The sequence below is a fragment of the Halichoeres trimaculatus genome, unplaced genomic scaffold (assembly GCF_033239565.1).
Source record: "Halichoeres trimaculatus isolate MK-OKI-2021-1 unplaced genomic scaffold, fHalTri1.1 fHalTri1_scaffold_13, whole genome shotgun sequence".
Lineage (NCBI taxonomy): Eukaryota > Metazoa > Chordata > Actinopteri > Labriformes > Labridae > Halichoeres > Halichoeres trimaculatus.
The window spans coordinates 3,594,179-3,614,337 of NW_027437191.1; the positions used below are offsets into that span (position 1 = coordinate 3,594,179).

A 20,159-nucleotide genomic window follows, 5' to 3' on the forward strand; every position below is an offset into this window, starting at 1 on the left:
AGAAACCTTGATGTCATGTTACTGAATGTGTTTATTTAAAATGTATAATAAAATATATGTAGGGGAGAACAGGTAAGATGAATGAACCATCCTCTTGATCTTTAAAACTTTACACATGAGTTGTCACGAGTTGTCACGAGACCCTAGAATAAGAACACAAACATTATTTCCAACTGGCTGTGGAATTCTTTGACTTTGGTGGTATGATTATTTTGAGGCTAAAGCAAATAGACCCAGGTCTAAAGTTATACATTAAGCATGTTAGTGATATTCAACGTATAGAACTATGTGAATCATTTAGCAAAAGATCATTCTGAATCATTAAATGAATTAGGTTTTATCAAAATGATGGTCATGGGGCAAGATGAACCAAAAGCCTTGGGGTAAATTGAACCAATATGAATCACATATAATGTCCATACATTATTTCTTCAGTTTAAGTTTAAAATATCATGTGGGTCAACTTACCCCTTTATATTTAAAAACGTATTAATTAGAAATATAAAATATCAAACTATTAAATGTTTAACATAAACACTGACGTTTAATTTCACTGTGTGTATGTGTACAGCCATGGCAGGTAATGCTCTACTATCTACTTTTTTAATTTAATATGAAAGTTCATGGTTATAATCATCCGTAAATATGCAGTAGCATAACTACATCTCTGACGTTTAAAACAAATCAAACCGTTTAAAAATCGGATGAAAATTGAGCAAGTTATAGTTAATTCAATAGTACATGCTCCATAGGCATTAATGTTATCAGTGAGCCAGCAGCCCCTAGGTAAGATGGCCGCCGCGTAGCGACGTCAGCCCTCATTGGCTCACAGCGTCTGTGAGCTATCTAGCCTTTATATATATCTATGATTGAGACACTCTGTCAATCGCCTAGCAGCAGAGAAATACAAATGGTACACACCCCCTGAGAGGCATATGGCGCCCTCTGCTGCTCAGAAAGTTATCAAAATACATTTTTCATTTAAATCATTTTAACATTCCTGTGAGTGTCCCGTGGTCTCATGTCATACATGATCAGTTATTTTGAGTACTAAAGCTGTCCTCTCTTCAACGGCACTAGAGATACTTTCTGAGCCGCCAAATTGAAAGACGTCCCCAGTAACTGTGCTCACAGGAGAGAGAAGACTGATCTGGGGAGCGATGAAAAAAGAAACACAAGAGCAGACAGAAGTCTTTTCACTGACAGACCCCCCCCACATGGGGTGTCACTCAGTGACTGGACGCTGCAGCTGCTCAGACTGAAACATCACATCACCAGAGTTTAATGAAAGGGAAAAGATGAGCTGAAAACAGTCACTGAGGATGGTCCTGAAACAGGTCATAAAGTTGGGATTAAAAAAAGGGTTTGATGTGAGTTTGAAGAACAAAATACTAAACACAACCATCATCAAATCAAAACAACAGAGGATCAATAACAAGTTTTTATGACTGATTAAGTGAAACTCATCTTCTAACAAAATATAGTCAAACAAAAAAAAGATAAAAGAAAATAAATATTCATGATCAGTTATTTCTCTTATTTTTTTCTTGTTGATTCTCTTTTCTGAAGATAATTTAAGGCTGAAAGAAAAGTCTGTTAGAAAATAAAAACACTTCTTTCATTTCCTTCAGAGTTCATAAAGATTCATTCATGAGCGTAAGGTTCATGAAGAGTAACAGGATTTCCCTGATATCTAATAAATAACTGATATCCAGTGTTCTTTAGACACAATTAACTAGGTTATATTAAAAAGTTTCAGAGTTCACGATCAGATGCGCTCTAGATAAAGGCTAAATTATTCATAAATAATGAATGAATGATGAAGCATTTTACTGGTAACTGATCTGTGTGCTTCTAACCAGCACACAGAAAAACAGAAAGCAGGTTTTCTTCACGTGTTTTTCAGGCCAAAGGAGCAGACAAAGCTCTGTTGTTTTTTTTTAATAGAGTTATTACTGTGCACTTGTGCAGACACACAAACGGCCCTCACTACCCCATACTTAGAAACCCCTCTCGTCAATGATTGCATTCACACAGCATGCACTGTGGTTAGCCTACGCCGAGAGCCACCGTTGGCGTCAATATCTGCCGAGCAGATCGTACCAAACAGGAAATCAGACACGAAAACAACCAGAGTATCCGGTGATTTCAAAATGAAGCACCTTGTTCTGGCTCCAATCCTTGTTTATCAAACGTACGTCACTGGCACATGGCCAGGGCCCTGTGCTACGACACGGGATCACTCCTCAGCGAGGCTAGTCTCCATGGCAACACAGGCTGAATGGCTAACCTGCTCCGGGGCAGGTTACGTTCCAGATTGAACTCGCAGACTACAAAAACCCCGCCCACTGACCAATAAGCCCTCACGTAAAATGGCTTGTCTGTTCTTAGAGGATCCCGTGGACATCGGAGCTCGCATTGTCCGAGGAGCACTCCGGCACACGAGAGTTTTCAGGGACCGCACCGACCCACTCTCTTTTTTGGATGACCACCTTTATGAAAGTTACCGGTTTTCCAGGGAGGGGTTGGTAGTTCATGACACTTTCTACAGGTAGTTAAAGGGAATGAAGAACTCTCATTGCCGTAATAAGATCTTCAATGCCAACACTTCTGTTCCATGACAATATTTTATTGCCCGTATTGAAATTGTGACAGGAATTCATGTAGGGCTCATGTGGGCTACATATCACACAAAAAATGTAAAAACGATAGGAATGAACAAATGAATCAATTCATCTAAGAAATAAATTAGATATGTTGCATGTTACAGTAAAAGTGCATGGTGAACAGTGCTATTTCAGGATGATAATGGCACAAAAGATTTTTTTTTGCACTACACTTACACATTTAGACTGTCAGCAATTTTCTGCCAGCACTCCTTCCGTGCTTTAGCAGCGGCGACGGTGTTGCCTTTAACGTTAATAACATGTTTCACCTCGTCATACTTCCTCATGATCACCTCCTGCTCCTCCTGTGTGAAGTATGCGGTTCTTCTCTTTTCGCCTGCTCTGATGCTCCAGACTGCTCCATGTTCGCGATTGGTCAGATGCAGCAGGCTCCGCCTTATATGCGTGCACGCGCTCATTGCCAAGCTGGATCCACTTATGAGGTTGATAACCAGCGTCGTAAAACTGTGTAGTGAGACCGCCGGCTACCGCGCTCAGTTCAGCGAGGTAGCTCCAAGACTATCTCGCTAGGCTGAACTTGCTTCGTAGAACAGGGCCCTGGAGTCATCAGAAGGTCAGATTCAGAGGAAATCTGACGGCTTGGACAATGAAAAGTTCATATTGGAGGTGAAAAACTTCATAATTTTACACAACACATCCTTTCTATAAGGACAGCAACAAAAAAGAAAAAGCAAGTAACAAGTAAGATGACACCACTTGATGGCGTTACTTGATACTTTGGTTTTGGTATGTGTCAGAATCAGTTGTTCCACTCAGAGATGTTACTCATTGTTGCATTCTCTACTGAGTGACGGCTTTGGTGATGGTATTGTAAAGTTTTATTCTCATGTAAAATAAGTAAACATGCCATGGAAACCTGGCTTCATAACGTTTACATTTAGCTTAGTACAGTAAACGGGTGTGTGGAACATCATACGTCATACAGAATGCTAACCTGCTGATGAACCTGGATGAGACCACTGGCTCTCTACACTTACACCAGTCACGTTACAATATGTGAGAAGGTGTTTGAATTAGAGTGATATGGTTTCAACTATTTAACTATTAATATGGAGGCAAAGAATTTTACCGAAAGTTTCCTTTAAGTTCTTAACAGTAAGACTTTAAGAAGTCTCCATCCACCGGAAGTTTAAAAAGAGAAGATTTTTAATATTTTGTTATATTTAAAGCAACGACTGAAGACGGCAGACCTGAGTATGACCTGTGAGCTCTGATCCCTGAGAGCTGATTGGGACTTTATTTTCAAATGTGAGCCTTGAAGGAGATGATGCCAGCGGCTGTAAACTGAAGCTCATCCTCAGCTCTCAGCAGGAGGCTGTCTCCAACACACACTCCTCTTTCTTTACACACTCCCTCACTTTCGAGATGATTTTTTTCCCTGTCTTTAAACTCTGGGGAGAGAAATAAACAAATATAATGTAAATCTGAAAAAGAAAAAAATGCTGTGAGGAGGTGAGAAAGGTAGGACGGATGTGGGAATTGGCTTTGTGGAACTTTTTCAAAGGCTTTTTTTTTTTCTGTCAAACAATGTTTTGACATTTCATGGCTCCACATAAAATGGTTTTGGCGAAATAGCGGAAATCAATTATACAATGCTAAACTTTCTATTATCCAAAGCCCCTCTGAGAGACTCTGAGATGTTCACATAACAGGTGCAGTGATAAGATCCAAAGATCTGCCAGGCTGATTTCTACCTGCCACAGACTGAATTTAACAATATCCACCGCTCTATTTATACTCCGTCTCCAAAGACCCACCCTTTAAAATATCATTAAAAGCCAATACATCTCAGATAAATGCCTCCTTAATACCCATGATTCCTGGAAATAAAGTGAGTCCCATCCAGGCCTCATCAGTTTCTGCCTTTATCAGTTTAGAATCAAAGTCAGACCTCGCCTCAAACAGGATTTAAAGCAGCCTGCTTAGTAAATTCTGGTCTTGTGAGCCTTTAGTCTTCAGCCATGAATGCAAAGCAACAATTAATCCCCATGAAATGGAGCTCTGTGGCGTTGGCTGAATTAAGGTCCTAACATGAAGTCAATCAGGAGGCACAGTGGGCCGGCGAGCAGCCTGAAGACAGGCTGATACTCAGATATGCTAACTGATGGAAGATCGATGGCTGGATTAGACTCCAGTGGATCAAAATGACAACAAATATCTACCAAACCATCATGTCAACGCTCTTTTTCTTCTTTTAGAGGTGCTGTTAGTGGATTGCAGTCTTTGGCAGGAATTTGTAGTGTTTTTCCAAGATGAAGACTCTGTTTCCCATGAGCCCCAATACCCACTGTTTTATGACGTTACTCTCGCCAAGATGTACTTTTCTTTGTTCTAGACAAGTTTTCCCAGGACGAAAAGCAACAACACTGTAAAAACTGACATTTTGACTTAAAAACTATGTCCACATGAATCAACCATGAGTGAGGAGGGAACACAGTGGATATAAGACCCTGCTGTACATGAATATATAATAATGAGGGGGGGCCAGGCCGTCAGTGCTCCGCATGTCGTGGACAACCTTTCTATGCTCCACAGGGCATCAATGATTTTTACAGTGAGTTTAGTGTTTATGCTCATAAGTGAAATGTGTTGATGGGTTAGAATTAGAACAGACAAGACAGCAGATCATTTACATGACGCATAAACAGGTGGTGTGTGCCATGTAGAACACAGACAGACAGTGTCCTCTGTGCAACATCTCCATGTACAGCAGGGTCTCATATCCACTGTGTTCCCTCCTCACTTACAGTTACAAAACACCATCACAACAAAAATCACTTCGCTGTAAAAACTTTATGAATTCAGTTAAATGAATGTCTTTTGTAGTTCTCTTGACATTCAAATTATTTGACACTTCATGTTGAAATACACTGCCCCCCCCAGAAATAAAGGGAACACTAAACTAACACATCCTAGATCTGAATGAAGGAAATATTCTAATTAAATACTTTCTTCTTTACATAGAAGTTGGGGGGTCGTTTGTTTGTTTTGCACTTCAGGGCCACTACAGTTTCTTATTGTTTCAGACTTCTTGTATACTATTCACTGATTGATATTGATATTGATTTAGAAATAAGATTTATTGTCATTATATCAAAGATGCTGTGAGGAAGATCTGCTTGAATTAGACCGCAGCAATGCCTTTGGCACTGAGTCTCACACAAACAGTTTTGTAAACGCTCTTAGGTGCGTGAGTTTGTATTGGAAATGAATGGAGATCAGGTCTTCTTCTTTACTCTACCTTCTCTGTTCAAGACAACTTCCTACCAAATATAACACGATGAGATAAGGTATTTATGAACAATTACATCGTGCTGTAGTTTGAAATGTGACAGCAAGCAAACTTTGTCAGTTTGTACCATAGTTTAGTAGCTGGCCATATTTACGACCGACAGCCTGGTGCTCTGAGATGAACATTATTACAAATAGCTTTGCTGGTGTTTCAGCCTTTAGCTTGTGTTTCAGCCTTTAGTTCGTGCTCTATCTCTCTCCTGTGTAGTTTTCTTCTGCTCTTCTGTCCTTTTTCTGTCTGACAGTTAGGCTACACAATTTCACACAACTCACATTTTAATTTTTTATTTTATTTTAGCAGCAAATACATGTTATGTATAAACTAATGTAATAAATGTAATAAAGTGCATAGTGTTGTGTCATAAAGTATCATATGAAATTGCAGTTGGTCAAATAATCATAAAACTTATTGCTTAAGTATTAAGCTAACATTTTTTATGATAAACAAATATGTACACAAAGTCTTTGAAAGAAACTAGTTATTTTCTGGTTCCAGCATCTTATACATGAGGCTGTTCTCATGATATATGAAGACGTTGGGGGGGCTTGTACCCTAAGAAGTTGAAAAAGTTAAAACTTAGTTTTTCCCAGTTGGGTCAACATAGGACAACACAGTTATCAGCAGAGATGTTTTTGTTTGATTAGTCCACACATTAATTTTTCTCACAAAAATTTATCTATTTATTTTATTTCTTTAGTGGCCCTAATACGCTGTCGTACACATCCACTAAAACAACAACAACAAAAAAAAAAACAAAAAAAAAAACTGTTGGTCCAACCTACACCAAAAATAGTTCAAGTCTCTTTCAAACAACTGTTTTAAGCTGGACTAACAAAAACTAAACTAATGAAAGTCACATGTGTTTAGGAATCTAACTCATTTCAAATCATCACCTTAAATAAATCCAACTCAAAATTTAGACAGACAAACCTAAAGTTCTTGTATGTTTCAATTAATTATTCCCTGTAACCAAACTTAAAAAAACTGCTTCTTAATATTTTAAGAAAATGGTTTTAACAAAGATTTTTTTTTTTTTTTCTGTGACTGCGTTTTGTAACCGTGAGTGAGGTGGAAACGTCTTGTGACTTGAATGGGTAAAATTGAATGGACAAATTGTTTTTTTACGGTGTAGGTGGCAGCACCTGTGGCCAAATAACTTGAAGTTTCTGTTAAAGTTTGTTTACAAAAGGAAAAACTTAACAGGTATCAGGTCTTTTCTAGCTAAAAGAGCTAAACGTCTTTGAACAGGAGTTAATGTTTACGTTAGTGTGTGAATGTGTCTCTGCTCTTTGAGGACTGAGGAGTTAAACCATCTGCGTATTGACCTTATTCAGACAGTTATGGGTGCTCCAGAGCTCACTTCATGACACCGGCTATGACGGGCTCAACAGAGGTCCAACTGCTCAACTACTGCGAGCTAACTAACAGTGATAAATTAAAGTTGGTACAAATGTGTCGCATTAGAAGTATTAATTTGATGTAGCTACAAATCAGTTCATACTGCACTACAATCCACAGCATGTGGAAAAACACAACAATATGTTGTCTTGACACTATTATACATTTAATAAATGGTTCACTAAACTAATAAAAGACTACGTCTTTCCCTGTTGTCTTCACAGTTTTCTTTTTGAATTATCTTGAATAACAAAGAATAGAAAGCACATTTAAAAGCTTTTATTTTGCACAGCTGTGACAAAAAGAGTTGATGACAATCAGAGTTTTATTCATGGATTAAAGAGAGGAATGGCTTCAAATGGGTGTCAGGGTGCTTTCTCACCTGGAGCTGCTTTGCTTTGTTCTGATTCAGATGATAAAATGATCCATTGCTTGTTTTTTTCCCCTCAGATCTTTTTGTGTTCACACTCAGATGCTGTAAAGTGGGCCAAAACTGACGCCATAAACGCTAAAAAATGTTAGCTTGTTGCTAATTTAAAGCTAGCAGTCAGAATCTAAATTGCCTGCTAGCTGTTTCACAGCACCTGTTACTTGTAGCCCACAGACACTAGTGTTGGCTCTGTTCAGTCTTCCAGGTTGGTTGTTCTCACTGCACATAAACCGCTCCAGATTGGTTGTTTTGTTCAGAGTGTGACGCTGTGCTCACATAGATCCAAACGGACCCTGCTCCAGAACCAGTTCCTGATGTAAAAGCACCCTCAGACTCTGTTTTATACATGATATCAGTTCTTTGTGCTTCATTTACTGCAATTATTAAAAAAGCTGACAGAGTACAAACAGCACCTTATTCTACATGTTAGCATCTGAGCATTTCACACATCTACACACAGACAGAGAGCTTCATCTAAAACATCTTCCTGTATTTACACACAAAATTTGGGTTCATGAAGAAAACATGATTTTAAAGTGACAGTCAACTTCTATCAGACCCATGTTCAGTCTGTCTCCACTCTGTTGTGGTTTTGCTCAGTGCTCTCTCGGCCACCAACAGCCAATGGTTGTGTTTTCAAACGCAGCTCAGAGCCAAACCCCCAGACAGCTGGAGTCACATTTGTGTTAATTGATCATCATTAGAGCTTCACCTGGAAAAATAGAAGGATGCAGACAGAATGAACAGAGGTCTGATGGAAGTCTGCTGTTGGCTTCATCTGTCATCACATTTTTTCCCACACATCATAAACAGCTGTGTTAACTATGAAGGAACACATTGCTGTCAAAGATCAGGCTTGTAGATTTTATAAGCTCTTCATGAACCACACATTTGTACCACACCTGTACATCCTAAACTGATCTAATCATATGTATTATACATGCATATGTACATAAAAAGCTGGTACACAGGGCTTGACATTAACACCCACCAACACACCGAATGCAGGTGAATTTCAGCAGTGGCAGGTAACACCACCACTCCCACTGCCACTTTGGCAGCTTGACTTAGTCAACTGTATTTTACTGAAACAACATCTGAAGCAATTGCACTGTGAGACAACAACACTACAACTCCTATGAGCACAATCTGCCCACAGTGCTCGCTCATTGGTCCAGTCATGAAATCGTTTGCTGACGTCACTGCTTACAGGAGCTTAGACTCCACCTCTGGCTTGGACAGCTCCTGGTGTTTAGCCCTGATAAAGTAGTTTAGAGAAATAAAAGTTTACTTGCGTCTAGCGCCTACTAGCGTCAGAACTCCTGTAACTCTTTAAATGTGAAGACGTTTATCTGATGGAGCTCATTTGAGCTCACACTGCACTGTCTAACCTGCAACACTCACAGTAGAGCAGGGGAGGAAAGGGAGAAGCATTAGTGGAGAACAACAAGAAAACAATGTGGCTAGTAAAAATGCTGAGTGGCTAGTAACCCTGGAAAACTACTAGCCATGGTGGCTGGTGAGCAGAAAAGTTGATGTCAAGCCCTGTTGGTATCTAATTCAAATCTTCTGTTTCCATTCAACTCCCCCTCAGCTGACTCCACCTCGCTCTGTTTCCATCCACACACCATCACTCTGCTTTGACGTCTCTGCAGGAAGTCCCAACAAGTTGAATGAATGACTTGTTGTAAATGAAAGGTTGAATAGTTTTACTCCATGCAGCAGGTTGAAACTGCACTGACCTTCACACAGGGGTTTCCTGCTCCTCAGTGTCTGGTGTCTGGACTGCAGGTAAGCCTCTCAAAGCTGAGGGGTTGATGTCATCAGGATGGGACTCCAACTGCCACAGAGCCACATTAGGATGAGAGTCAAAGGCATCATAAATGGAGGTTTAAAACACTTACATTGCATTATGACTCAGCTTTTTATTGACCTGAGCTACAGAGGCATGTCCAGGAAATGTGACTGTAAACTCTGTTAAAGCTAATGTCACTTTTTCTCACTCTCAAGTCTTCAATGAGCTGAGACCATGGTCCAGTGATTGAAAATTCATGTCTGTAGGTTCTCACCAGGAGTCCCTTCTTGGTGCTGCCCTCTCACTTATTATCTGTCATGTTGAGCTGAAGTGATGAAGAAGTTTGGTTCCTTAATGTTATGAAGGAGATCTGAGCCTTAACACAGACAAACTGCAGTCTCAGAGCTCTTTGGCTGTAGTCTGTGCAAACATGAGTGGAGCTGGATTTGATCTCATGAGTGTGTGCAACTTATGCCGTAAGTTTAACTCAACAACCTCTGAAATACAGAAAGTGGTCAGTGAGGAGCCAGTGGGGCCGTACAAACAAGGCAATAACAGCGCTCTCTACAAGTTTCTCTACAGACGTCTGGTTTGTGAGCACCCTCCAGGTGACTCACTTCATTTGACAGAGTCACTGACATTTGTGCACAGTGAGCTAACTCTATTCTCAATTCAATTCAAATAACTTTATTTGTCCCCAGGGACACATCAAATTCTGTTACTGTCTGTCACTGACTGAGGAACAGGAACCAGGGGCAGCAGGGTTCCTTGGGTCTGTTACTGTCTGTTTTGTTTACAGATCCAAAATACACCTCCAACGTAATGATCGACCAGCACTCATTGTAACCTCATGCTAACACTTCTGCATCCACCATCTACTGTAGTGAGTGATGTGGAAGTAGACACATGACTGCAAACGGACGTTAGTTTGTTGTTCCTTCATCCTAGCTTTAAATGTGCAGCTGAACAGAGGGAAGAGATGCAGTCCTCTCTGTGGTGCATTGAGCTTTTGGGTGGAGGAAATTTTAGAGCTACCCAGTGTCTCCCCTTCAAGCTCCACGGCATCTCAGCCTCCAAAGACCCAGTCCCCCAGGACCCAAGGGACCCTGCTGCTCCTGGTACCTGTTCCTTGGTCAGTGGGCCTTCCTTTACCTGATCCTGTTGAGGGGAGAAGGCCCACCAACATCAACACCAACCCCTGTTTCCCACAGTGGCTTCTCCAGTCCTCCATTCCCATTCCTAGCTGAGATATCATTCAGTGGATGGTGTTCCACCTGCTTGTGCTCTCTATAGAGACTTTCTTTCCAGCAGACACCAAAGCCTGCTGAGACATTTTCTCTACTTCAATCCAGACCACTAAACTCAGCTCCTACCTTCTCATGTATAATCTGCAAACACCAACTGTGACAGATTGGGGAATGTTATGAATTCCTCCGTGATGTGAAATGGCAGCATCTGGTGGCTAAGAGTGAGATATCTGTAGAGGACTCCTAATGACTGACAGGTGTGCTGAGGGCACAGGTGTGCCTGCAGCCAGCATTAAAGGCCAAGTCTCTCATGCAAACAGAGAGACCTTCACACACACTTCCAGGCCATGCGTCCATGAACATGTAAGATTGTTTTCTTTAGTATCTTAGGTTGAAGATGATCATTTGTTATGTTTTGTAAGCCTGTGTTAACCTATTACTTTAATTGTTTTTTGACATGCAGAAACCATGTTCTGGATGTAAATAAACACTGCAACTTGCCTCTGTTGTCATCAGCTCTTTAATTTGAGTCACTTGGGTGGTCAGCTTTAACTAGAACCTTGAAAGTTTCTAATAAGGAACATATCATGTTTCTGATTGGTTGATGTCCAAAAGTGATGAAGTGTGAGCCTTTAGCGATCTTCACCACATGCTAAGCTGCTAATTCAAAGAGCTGGCAGTGAGGACGTGTCTTTAATTTCTCAATGAGTGCCTCTTTAATAATAAACCAACAGATTATGACATCAAGTTCATCTGGCCCAGTATCTTTCTGACCTCCACAGTCTCCTCAGGTTCATTTGGCTCAGTGATGGAGCTCACAGCGGTCTTGGTTCTGAAATAAAGAAAAACAACAGTTCAGTTAAAACCTCCCAGACTACAAACAGTCAAAGCAAAGGAGTTTGTTCTATGGAATAATCCCACCTCATCCACAGATAGAGAAGAAGAACAAGACCCAGGATCACAACCATGAGAGCCAAGCGGACAGCATTTATGATCAGTGTTGATTTATCTAGATATAGAGAAAGAGTCATTAGACATACTGTTCTGAAACACGTTTGATGTCAAATGATCTCATCTACGGCTCCCAGCGCCTTCATTTGGCCACATTCAGGGACAATTTCAGTATGAGTGAAGAAAAAGCTGTTAAACTCACATTTCACATCAACCATGAAGAGCTTGGATGTTCTCTTTCCCAGGTGGTTCTCAGCTTCACAGTAATACTCTCCAAAGTCAGCGGACTGGATGGAGCTGAAGACCAGCTCAGCTTCAGCACTGAGGGGCTGAAAGTCTGGATCTCCATTCTTCTTGTACCAGGTGTAGTTAGCCTCTGGGTTAGCATCACTGCTACATGTCAGGGTCACTGAACTATTCTCCAGTATCTCCCCAAAGGGACTCAACACCACTGAGGGAACCTTTGGAGCATCTGAGGAAGAGACCATCATGCATTGCATTAAGAGCTGGTGTGTTCTGGCTTCAGAGCCAGGATTGGAATGTGTTTGAACTTTTTTCTTAAATCATCTCCACCAGTTTGCGTCAGAGAGGTAAAGAACTGACAATGGAGCTGGAAGATCACTTCCTGTTCCTGAAATAATTCTACACAAGTCAGAAAAGACACTGGAGAATCTAAAGAAACCTCTGGACAAACAGGGACAAGGACCAAAACCAAGACTGGATGGACCAGATCTTCAGGTCCTCAGGCAGCACTGCATTAAAAACAGACATGACTCTGTAGTGGAGATCACTGCAAAGGTACTCTAAGGGGTTAATCCTCATCGATTATTGATCTAACCTCTAAATCCTTCATCACAGCTTTCTGTCTACCTGAGGATCATCTTTTAGCAGCAGCTCAAACCTTTTGTCTCCTTTAATCAGTTCTTGTGTTGACCCTGCTTTGAGGTAGACATCAGGAACCAGGTACAGTCTGGTCTGAACTTGTAAGGTGTAATGGTCAGTGAGCGTTCAGGTGTGTTTTTGGTCCTGACACAGGATGTTAACTTACAGACTGGAGGAGAGAGAAACTGCTCATGTCCTTTTAAAGCACAGGAGATTTCTTCTTCAAGAGAAAACCAGCCTTTGTAGATAAAGGTCTCTGCTCCGCTGAAATCTGTTTCTCCATTCCTGATCCAGGTGTAGGAGAGAGGAGCAGCTGGACTGCAGCTGCTGAGACACCTCAGGTCTGCATAGGTAGAAGACTGGTTGCTGGATATTCTTCTCACCTGCACCTGTAAATCACCTGTGAATGAAAACAACTGAAACATTTCAAAGATGAAAAAATATTTGGATCTTTTTGTCTATGAGCTGTGAACCTTAGTTATCAAAATGAAAATGAAAAAATGCTTGAATCATTTCAGTGAATGTGTAAAAAGTCAAGTGAATATATGAAGTTGTCAGTTTTTCACTGACTGATGGAAAATATTGAACTTTTTCACATTGTTTGGATTCATGGAGATGCTCCTGTAAATGCAGGAACTTCATTCACTGAAAACACAGCCAGCATGATGGAGTCACAGGGCAGGATTTGAACTAAGCAGATCAATATTTTCAGTCTTCACGCGCTCTGTGTCCTCAGTCCTTACCTGTGACGCTCACAGTTGTAGCAGGTAGACTGCTCCTCCATTCAAAACTCTGTGTTTGGAATTTGAAACGGTAATCTGCTGAGTCACTCTCTCTCAGGTCTCTGATTCTGAGAGTGGAACGTCCTCTCTCTGTTTCAAGGACCTGAACACGATCTGCATACTGGGAGTCTTCACTCAGGTCCTCAGGTAGAGAAGGATTCTGCCACCGCTGATGAAGTCCAGGACTGAACCAGAATTTGGAAGTGATCTTTTCATAACTGTTGTAGTAACAAGAAATCTCCAGTGATGAGCCTTTGGGAGCGCAGATTGTTCTGTCAGTGTACGTCACTCTGTTGCATGAAGAACCAGACACACCTGGAAATATGAAGAAGTGATGACCATTAATAAACCAGAGTTGGTCAGCTTTAACAATCTAAAAACACAAGTGGTCTGAAGTCTCCACCTGCTGTTGTTATGGGTTTGAGGTGAACTCACAGATTAAAGGAGAGGGGAAATCCTTGTATTCGTTTACAGCACAGGAATAACTGTCTGCAGCACTAAAGCTCTTTAGAAGATAAGAATCATATTTTTCTGCCTTAATTTCCTCTCCATTTTTGTACCAGATGAAGGAGATTTGTCCAGATAGAGGACAACTGCTGTGACACTTCAGATGTGCCCATTCCAAAGAAAGACGTCCTTTCACCTGAACCTGCAGATCAGGATCTGAGCAGAGACAGGAAGGTTATTTTTCCTGACACTGTTAGCAAACATAAACACACTGAAACAGCTGTTTTTAGTTGTTATGACTTCATTTCAAAATGTTACCTGTGACAGTCAGAGAGACCCTCCCATCACTGGTATCTACTCTCTGGTTTGTCTCCAGTCTGATGCTGTAAACACCTGAGTCGCTCTCTCTCAGGCCTGAGATTGTGAACTTCCTCTGCTCAAGAAATTTATGTACCCGCACACGGTCTTCGTACTGTGGGTCTGTAGGGAGATCTACAGGTTTTCCATCCTTCTCTGTAGTTAACCAGATCCTACCAAGGGTCCTTTTTTTGTAGTCAGGTCTGAATTGAGTATACCTGTAGGAACACTTCATTTCCCCGTGTAATCCTTTATAGCCACAGACTTCAGAAGGTCTGCATTCCACCTTCAACATGTCCTGGTCCTGAATCACTGTTACACAGAACACACCAGGAACATCAACCAGACACACAGCACAGAGTACATTTCCTTTGTCTCTGACAGCAGAAGGTTCATCACTGAAATAAAAAGAGTGACTCTGCTGCAGCATTCATGTAGTCCTTCAGCAGTGCCAGAGAAGCTCCACTGGAGACTTCTTTGATATTTAGATTTTAAAAAAGAAACTAACACAGAAACCATGGAGCCACCAGTTTTCATTTCTATCTTTCAATATGTGCTTTTATCATCAAGTGTGGCTTTAGTTTAATAAAGATGCCACAGAGACACAGCAGTGGCTTCACACAATTCTCCTCCTCCACTCTCAGTGCATCTTCATCAGCTTCACAAATTTATTTTGAAGTTAACTCACAGAGTGGAGGAGAGGGGAAGTCTTCATATCCTCTTAAAGCACAGGTAAGGTTGTCCCCATAACTTAAGTCTGCCAAATGATAAAAGACATGTGATCCAGTCTGAATTCCTTCTCCATTTCTGTACCAGCTGTAGGAGTATTTAGGTAGATGACAACTGGTATAACAGACCACATAAGACCTGTCAGCAGACGAGTCTGTGTCCAACCTAACCCACACATCTGGTTTTATAAGAGGAAACAGAAAGGTTATTTTACACAGCAGTGTCAGTACACACACACACACACACATACACACACACACACACACACACACACACACACACACACACACACACACACACACACACACAAATTGTAACAGAATTTTATGGATATAATGACATATTACCAAATGTTACCTTCAACTGAAAACCTGACTCCAGTCACACTACTTTTAGTTCCTCCTGTAAAGTTTGTTTCCACTTTGAAGTTGTACCGATCTGAGTCGCTCTCTCTCAGGTCTGTGATCATCAAAGTGTGTCGCTCAGGACCAGAACTGACCGACACTCGATCTTTGTACTGTGGGTCTGTACGGAGGTCTACAGGTTCTCCATTCTGCTCTTTAGTAAACCAGAACACTCGCTCTTCTTTGTCTGTGAGACCAGGAGGATACTTGATGCTGCAGATTACTTCCACTGTTGATCCTTTGAAGAGGCAGGATGGAGATGTGGAGCATTCTACCTCCCAGAAACCCTGAATCACTGAAACACAGAGCACATCAGGAACATCAACCAGACACAACAGGAGACAGACTTTAGTGAAGGAGACTCTTCACTCCAGAGAGGCTGAGTCTCTCAGAAGGAAAGATGGGAAGAGGTTCACCACTCTGTGAGAGACTGTGTGAGCAAATAGTTCAACGCTTTCATAATAATGTTCCTCAGAGTAAAATGAGAAAGAATTAGTGGATTTCATCATCTACAGACGTGACTCTGTAGTGGAGATCACTGCTCACAGACATTTACATACGGTTGTTTAAAGAAGAGCTGATGACACAGTGGGGATGATCCAAATCTGTGTGATGGTTCGGAGAGGAATGAATGATACGATGGATGACTTGGATATTTTAATACAGATTATTTGGTGCTGTTATTTGTCAATCATCCACAACTAGAGGTGCAGCAGCTCCAGTCATCTACCTGTTGTTAGATTTGAGCACTGTGTGTTCAGTTCCTCCACTTCAAAAAGAAACAGTCACAGTTTAGCATCAACTTTGTCTTTATCTCTCGGGGAAATTCAGGAGGGCCAAAGGACGGGAGGAGCTACTGTAGACACTGGCAGATGAAAGCCTGCTGTGCCTGTGACTTATGAAATCTTCTAACTCAGTTTGTGTCTATTTCAGATGTGAGGCATAGGAGAAGCTTTGACTGGATGTTTTGTGGTTCACTGAAACACAGGAAGTGTGATGCAATAGCGGCACTTTTATGGTAAGAAAAAAATGGCAGCTGTGGTTGCCAGAGAAATAAGGTGAAAAGTATGGTAAAAATGTAAACAGCTTTACAGAACTGCCAATTTCACAGTTTAAATTGTCGGTATTTAAAAACAAATTAAATTTATAATCATTCAAATCAACAGCAATTCTTTACTGAATTAGCACGACCGCAATGCTGTTTCCACTTTTTCTTCCCGTTACACTGACATGCATTCTATTCAATTCCAGTTCAGAGAAAAGTGTTTTATTCTTGACAGAAATGAGATTGAATTGATACAGAGAGCTTTTTTTTTAAAACAATTCCATAAGATGAAATGTCAAGGGACAGAGACCATCATTAAAATACTTCTAAAACACAAGGTACCCAATAAATGCTGCCCCCTTCTCACTCATGGTTGCAATGTTTGTTCCGTTTTTACAATAAACCGTTCTTTGTTCTGCACTGTTAACCCAGAATTGTTTGCAATCAAATCTTTTAGGTAAGGTTGAAAAAGGAAAAAAATGTTTTGATAGATTACTTTAACTATGCACCATTAGACATTTATTTGTGTTGTGATGATGTTTTGTAACCCTGGCTGAGGAGGGAACACAGTGGGTATGAGAACTGGCTGAACATGGTGCCACAGGCTTTATTTGCTCAAAGTATCAAACTACTTGTCTGTGCTCCATGGCATGGGCCAGCTGTGCGTGTGTGTTGCATGGCATGGACTGGCTGATTGTGTGCTGTATGGTATGTTTGAGAGATTCCTCTGTTCCATACCATACACCAATGTTCTCCAAACAAAATACTTTCTCAATATTGTAATGTAGAGTCAACTAAAAAAAAGGTTTCACATTGAAATACAAAGCACAGACAACCAGTTCATTTTTTGAGGCACAGACATTTCATCTCATCTCATTTTCCATTGCTTATCCTAATCAGGGTCACGGAGGCAGCAGTGCCATCAGTGAAGACCAGTGACCCCTGTCCCTGGCCACTTCCACCAGCTCCTCTGGGGGGATACCAAGGTGATCCCAGGCCAGTCGACAGATATAATCTCTCCACCATGTCCTGGGTCTACCCCAGGGTCTCCTCCCAGTTGGACATGCCCGAAATACCTCCTGAGGGAGGCGTCCAGGAGGCATCCTCAGCAGATGCCCGAACTACCTCATTTGGCTCATCATAAGCCATGACCCACAGCTCGTGGCCGTAGGTGAGGGTTGGAACGTAGATTGACCGGTAAACTGAGAGTCTTGCCTTCTGGCTCAACTCTCTCTTCACCACAACAGACCGGTAATGCGTCCACATCACTGCCAATGCCGCCTCAATCCATCTATCAATCTCTCACTTCATTTTCCCCTAGTGAACAAGACCCCGAGATACTTGAACTCCTTGACTTGGGGCAAAGACTCTCTCTCGACCTGGACTGGGCAGTCCACCCTTTTCCGACTGAGAACTATGGCCTCAGACTTAGAGGTGTTGATCTTCATCCTGGCTGCTTTGCACTCGGCTGCAAACTGCCCCAGTGCGAGCTGGAGGTCAGTGTGCAATGAGACCAACAGGACCATGCAAAAGGCAGAGATGGGATCCTGAGACCCCCAAACCTGACTCCCTCCTTCACATGACTGCACCGGGAAATCCTGTCCATAAAAGTAATGAACAGAATCAGTGACAAAGGACAGCCCTGGCGGAGTCCAACCCTGACTGGGAACTAGTTTGATTTACTGTTGGCCGAAGACCCCTTATGATGAGTTCAACGAGGAATTTGTTCACCCTGGCCAGGGGGTCTCCAGAACCTCACCCTGGAGCCAGGCCTGGGGGCGAGCACCTGGTGGCCGAGCCTTTACCCATGGGGCCCAGTCGGGCCAAGCCCAAATGAGTGACATGGGTCCATCCTCCTGTGGACCCACCACCTGCAGGAGGAGCCATAGGGGCCCAGTGCAATGTGGATCACACCAGAAGCTGGCTTTTGGGGCACAGACATCTGTCCATCCCATTTGCAGAGCACAGACAGCCTAGCTGTACCATGGAGCACTCACCAATAGTTTGTGCCTCGCAGAACTAAGACAGTCTATGCCCTCATGAACTCATTCAATGTTCAGCAGGGTCTCATATCCACTGTGTTCCCTCCTCTCTCATGGTTACAAAATGCTATCACAACACAGGTTAAAGGTCTCATATTATGCTCCTTTTTCTGCAGTTTGATATGAATTATTGATGTCTTCATGAAATGGTAGTAACATGTTTTGGTCCAAAAAGCCAATAAATCAAGCACAGCAGCATTGTGTCTAGGCTTTCACAGCCCCTCTGTTCAGAACGCTCTGATTTAGTGGGCGTGACCTTCATATGTAAATGAGCCACCGCTGATACCGCCCCACTCTTCTGCGTCACTGAGAGCAGCGCCATAAGCTCTGAGTGCACAATGTTTAAAAAACAGCGAAGCTTGTTTACCGTAACATCACAGACTAAAACAACAGGCTAACCACAGCTAAAGTTAGCATCCTGAAGCTAACACAGAGACAGGGGGGACACTGAGGAAAAGCTCTTACAGCTTCTCCACAGCACACAGCATTTAAAACACTCACATTTCCAGGTTCTGAGTTTTGTTGGAGGATGGTTGGTAATGCACCTGGATTCAGGACCAGTCTATTCGCTAGCCCTCTGTTGTACTGTCCAAAGTTGGAAAAGCAGTCGGCCGTGAAGTGACTAGCACACACATGAACAGTTTTACTGAGTGTAGCATTTCCTTGATAAATGAACTCTAGCCACTTAGACTTGTCTTGTTCCGGGATGGGAAGCTTGAGCATGGAACTCTGTGGCTGTTTACAGTCTTGTCTTTTTGCATGTGCTTTCTTAAGTTGCAGCGCTGTGAGCTTTCAGGGCCATCGTGCTGAGTTTTTAATCCCCTGTGAATCGACTGTGTCAGTAATTCGTGAAGTAAAAATCCAGGGCATATCATCAACCATATTTCAGACACACATTGGTCCTCTAATAATCCAGTCTGAATCAGCATCTCTGTCATTTTGGGTGGTAATATTTTTTTAAGACGGTCTCTGCAGCTTTTTCTGATCATTTTCTGCTCAAAGAAATGATTAAAGCAGCGTTGGTCATTCTGGACGAAGGTTTTAACAGCACTTTGGACAGACATAAGATAAAAGGAGACTCTCTGCGTACCCTTGTATAGGCTTTAAATAGTCTCATTTATGAACGTTACTCTAACAATGAGAAAAACACACGTCCCTGGTTTAATGTCACTGACAGGATATCAGGCTGACACAATCATGATAACAACAAATAAAACAGAATACAGTCAAATATTTAGACAGCTCCATAACCCATGAGGTCTAAAAACACAGAGATAAAATATGATGTGGAGTCAACAACAGGTTAACACTGACGCGCTGTCTCAGAGCACACCATCAAACTATTGATTAAGATCTATCAGGGAGACGCTTCAATAAGAACTGATCATCTGCGTAGAGGCTTTTAACTTTTAAAATAATCAAATTTTTTCAGCACATCCGGAAGTTTTCACAGCACATTGTTTGATTAAAGCACAGTGTAGCTTTTCCAATCAGAAACATGAGAAACACCAAGTTATTTACAGGCTTCACTGATCCCGTGTGAATGTGCCACATCAAAAACTGACGTCAGGGGGTCATTCTGAAATTACCAGAGATCCTCACGTAAAACTAATCCTGTGTGAATAGGACTAAAGACATATTCTTCTTTAAAGATAGGAACAAATTTAAACT

At 41.7% G+C, this 20,159-nt stretch overlaps 1 long non-coding RNA gene across 1 annotated transcript; it reads right to left on the reverse strand.

Annotated features, from left to right (window-relative positions):
• Positions 1-9,410: 9,410 nt before the first annotated feature.
• Positions 9,411-11,683, reverse strand: LOC141801595 (uncharacterized). Its single transcript, XR_012599414.1, has 3 exons — positions 11,624-11,683; positions 9,550-9,647; positions 9,411-9,456 (listed from the first exon to the last, which is right to left on the reverse strand). It is a non-coding gene; the product is annotated as an uncharacterized LOC141801595 (long non-coding RNA).
• Between the last annotated feature and the right edge of the window lie 8,476 nt (positions 11,684-20,159).